At 39.1% G+C, this 5,025-nt stretch overlaps 1 long non-coding RNA gene across 1 annotated transcript; it reads right to left on the reverse strand.

Annotated features, from left to right (window-relative positions):
* Positions 1 to 1,682: 1,682 nt before the first annotated feature.
* Positions 1,683 to 2,538, reverse strand: LOC307161779. Its single transcript, XR_013821805.1, has 3 exons — positions 2,469 to 2,538; positions 2,173 to 2,379; positions 1,683 to 1,743 (listed from the first exon to the last, which is right to left on the reverse strand). It is a non-coding gene; the product is annotated as an uncharacterized lncRNA (long non-coding RNA).
* Between the last annotated feature and the right edge of the window lie 2,487 nt (positions 2,539 to 5,025).

The raw sequence follows: 5,025 nt of genomic DNA on the forward strand, positions 1-5,025 counted from the left end.
ACAGACTCTAGCTCAGCATGTGGTTTCTGAGGGTTAAGGAAATGTGCCAGGCAGATTGCAAAACAAAGGTTGTTTGAAACGTTTGTGGGGCAGAACAGATTAAGTCTGTTTTTGGCAATCACTTCATTGTGAGCAAGGTCACGTAACTTTCGATAAGCACCGCCACGTTTACTTCTTGCTATCGACACTCTTAAATTCATTCTCTCATCAAACTGCACATCAGAGTTGCTCTGCATTATTTTTTCAAGCTCGTTTATAAATAGATCTACACTGTAACCATTGCTACCTGACAAAAGTGTACTAACATCTGATGTCAAACTAGGACCCCTCAAGGTGATGCTGATTAAACTACCATCTCCGCCTAACAGTCTGGAAAACGCCACTATTTCAGAAAGTGTGTCATGTAAAAACACTGTGTAGGCTGCTAAATCTGTAGAAGATATCTCCCGCAGATTTATAAGCCTGTGGATTTCCAGACCATTGAACCGAGTTCGTGGCAGTACAGTGTACCCACTCACATCACCACCCTCTCTTACAAGTGCTTCTATATCATTATGTGTGAGACCCATGTTGGGTGCATCAGGATTGAGTGTGGGTTGTGACTGGGTACACACCCCTTCTCCTGACTGTTGGGGAGTATCAAAATGTTCAAAATCAGAATTTGGTTCTGGAGTAGGTTCAGACACCTCTCCTGACTGTTGGGTATTCACTAAGTGTTCAAAATCAGAAACTGGTTCTGGATCTTCATCTGACATCTCCCCTCTATGTGGTGTATTCACAAAATGTTCAAAATCAGAATTTGGTTCTGGATCTTCATCTGACATTGTGCTCATGATGTTTAATAATTCTAGCAATGTATCTGTTGTAGACCTAGGCCTATTAATTTCATCCATTGCCTGTATTAAATACCGCAATGTTTCTGTGGTATTGCATTGATCAAGGGGCACCACACTGCCATCATCTCGTCTAAACCTTGCTACCCGATCCTGATCAAAATCATCTGACTCCCGACAACGTTTGGCCATTTTAAAACAATTTTTTTGTTTTGTTTTTATTTAAACACACGTAGGTTATACACATGAAATAACTACGGAAAATAAAACCAGTGAAAAAAGAAAGAAAACCAACTAACCAACAACTATACAATCATAGCGATAACACACACAGCTTGGGATAAATGTAGAAAAAAAAAAAACAACAACATTGTATAAAAGAAAAAGTATAACACACCCAGCAAAAAGAAAAAGAAAAAGACAACTCACCAGTGATTCTTTTTTGCCATGAACACGACCTTCTTTAACAATTCCACCGACAAACATTGATCTACGGCCGCTTTTTGGACAGATCCACTATGCAGCCGTTGTGCAGCTATGACTTGCTTGAACGAAATACCATGCTGTTGTTGTGTTGCTATGAGTTGCTTAATCCAAACACCATGCTGTTGTAGCACTGTAGATGTAGAATGAGCGTGAGCATCAATCTTTTTCTCAATTGCATGTAACGCTCTGATTATTTCTTGAGTGTCTATATTGGGCTGTGATTCCTGTCTGAAAGCCTCCTGATTTGAAGGCAGCTGTTCAGTGTCAGATTCTTCCACAGCCACCACACGTTTGCTGGATGGAACAGGTCGCTGTGTTTCGGGTTCGGGTGTAAACACGCAGTCATCCCACGATTCTATCAGTCCATCACTCCAGCTCTGAACATCATTTATATCGGGAACCGCATTGTCATCCACGACCACATCTGTTGAGAAAAGAGATGGGAGAAAAATAGAATAATTTAAAATAATTTATGCATTAAAAGATGAAATTATTACTTTTTTTTTTTTTTTTTTCTCAGCATGCCTATTTATAAAGGTATTTGAGAAGAGACACTTTTACACAGCGTTCTCCACTACAGCCTGTTAAAAAGATAGGCTAAAAGCATACTCTAAGAGATATGCAATTTTACGTTTTAAACAACATGCATGTCAACAACAGTTTTAAACTATTGCAATAGACCTACGCGTGCGTGCACGCACACACACACACACACACACACACACACACACACACACACACGGGCTCTCTCTCTATTACATCCAAATAAAAACATTATCATACTCTACTACATTATATGCATCTGATTTAGTATAAACAGAAATCAATCCATCAGTTTTGTTTGTTCACATACTTTTAGCAGCTGATCGTCTTGGCTTCTTCCGGGCTGATGTCTGTGGTTTGAAAGCAACTGGTACTTTTGCTTTTGGGGCGATGTCCACAACAGCTCTACGTTTGAGTCTGTTTTTCGGCTTTGCCTCTATTCCACGCGAACTAGTCTTCTTTGTATCATTAGCGGACTCAGACGCATCAATACGGTTCACAACATTTGATAAGCCTTCTGGAAATACACATAAGGAGGTTTTAAACTAAAATCATCACGCCATAATGCAAATATTATACTGATCGATAATGTCTAAATATACTCACGGATTGGGGGAATGTTCACGTTGTCTCGCTGAGCTGCATGTACTAATGCTGTGACAGTTTCCCGTTTCGGACGGGCTGGTAAAAAAAAAAAAAAAGATATATAGAGAGAGTGAGATACAAAGAAGATACGATATTTTTTCCTACGCACAATACAGTATATGAAGCATGTGTTCTCACACACACCGCATACGGATCAGTTTTAGGAAGCAGAACACTTACGATGCACAAGGACGTCCGCGCGCTCTGGCAAAGGATCCTTTACAGTGCTAGATCTCCGATTCGGAGCTCCTCCTGGTTTATATATATATATATATACATATAAAAAAAAAACGTTTATGCATCACACGCACATACAAACATACAAACAATATTAACATTTAAACATAAAACGTAATTATTACGTACCACTCGCTTGATTCAGGAAATTAATCTCCTCAACGATATCGAAAAGACTCATATCAGTCACACCACCTGAAGCGTAGAAAACCTGTTTTAAGTAACGCAATAGAACTGTGACTCTCGTAAGTTTCTTAACAATATTTACTAAATAATAAAACACACTTACTGTTAAGACCGGCGTCCATCTTCTTGTGAACAACACTCACGTTTCCAATAACGAAATGCAGCGTTGAAAATTGTAGTTTTTGCGATCTGCATGGGTGAATACTGGCGAAGTGAACCACTATTTTATACCGTTACAATCGCATGGTCTAAAGTGTTATATGTAGGCTGGTCCCTTACATCGCCATTTACATACACACCTAGTACCACAGAAAATGTCACAATACACATCCCACGTCCTGTCCAGACAAACACCTTTGCCCCATCAGACGGGAAGGAGCCAGGTACCAATCAACAAATGGCTAGACAGTTTGGCACTGTAAATCTCACCAAGCGTGGCACTGTAAATCAGAGACCCTGTTTTTGACACACGGATTACCTGTCAATCATGAGTGACAAGGGGTCATAAATCAATCAAATACTAACCCAAAAGTGACACATGGTATATGTTAATACTACTGCTGAGGACAAGAAACCCAAGCTGAGGACAAGAAACCCAGAGCTGAGAACAATAAGCCTTAAGCTGAGGACAAGAAACCCCAAGCTGTGGACAAGAAACCCCAAGCTGAGCACATGAAGCCCAGAGCTGAGGACAAGAAACCCCAAGCTGAGGACAAGAAGCCCAGAGCTGAGGACAAGAAACCCCAAAATGAAGAAAAGAAGCCCAGAGCTGAGGACAAGAAACCGCAAGTGGAAGACAGCAAGCTCAGAGCTGAGGACAAGAAACTCCAAGTGAAAGACAAGAAGCCCAGAGCTGACTACACCTTTGACTCAAAGCGTAAGGGAAGCAAAACATTCTGCAGATGTAATGTTGTGTCTGCTGGCTTTATGTATTCAACAGTTTCAAGTTTGACGCACTTTCATGTTCTATACAGGCCGTTTCACTTTTATTTTCACTGATGTTTTCCAGATTAGTAAGTTACTGGTATACTGGGGGGTGTCAGTAAAAGGCACATTCTTAAGCAGTGCCATTATTTATAAAGATTACTTTATTTGATTCTATTTGAAGCACACTATAATGATGCCATTTGCACACTTCAAGTTTAGTTGGAATGCCATTGCAATGTGTTTTTTTTTTTTTTCATCAGTATAATATTAAAAGTGTGTTATCAGTATAATATTAATGTACAGTATGTTAGTCATATTAATGTATGTTAACACTCTTACAGTGTAATTTAAGTGCAATTGTAATGTCACCAAAATACATTTGAAATTTATGCTGAGTGAATTCTGCATTTCAAAACTTAAATACAAGAGTATATTTAAAGTGTACTTAAGTATACTTGGAATAGTTCCACTTTAGCACAAACAAGTATATTAAATACAACTTTAGTTGAACTTCAGCACTACTTTTGGACAACTTTTGAAGTGCATTTAGTACAAAATTAGTTGTTCCAATTTAACAGACTTTAAGTATACCACTTATAGTGTGGCATGAGAACATTAAGTTATACATAATAAATTGTGCTTAAGTATAATATTTTTTCACTAGGGTACACTGAGCTTTTTCCAGGAATTCTGTTGTGACCCAAACATAATTTTTCAGGGCAGTGGACCATCCATTTTGAAGCAAAGCACAGCTTCTTCAAGCACAGTCTCACTGCAAACAAAATGATTTAAGAATGTGCGTCTGTCATTAGCAGTGAAACACTAGCTGATGATTTCTTACTACATGAGGCCTTGTAGCCTACAGAAGCCTGATTTTGAAGCCCATGATATATCAACAGTTTCATTTGTTGTTTTGAATGAAGCAGCTGCTGAGAGAATTAAGTTGAAGTATCCAAGTACAAGTGAAGTACACCTGACCAGAAATGTGATCAGTAATGGTACTGAGTTCAGAAATGGAATGATAGTTGCACTAGGCTCTACAAGTGGGCTGTCAGACTTTTGTGAGATCCTTCTGTAGTATCCTGAGTACTCATAAAGGGAAAACGGACAGCGAGGTAGCGTTTATCAGATAGCTTTACTTCACACTGGCATGAGCAAACACAGAGCA

The sequence above is a fragment of the Squalius cephalus genome (genome assembly GCF_949319135.1).
Source record: "Squalius cephalus genome assembly, chromosome: 7".
Classification (NCBI taxonomy): domain Eukaryota; kingdom Metazoa; phylum Chordata; class Actinopteri; order Cypriniformes; family Leuciscidae; genus Squalius; species Squalius cephalus.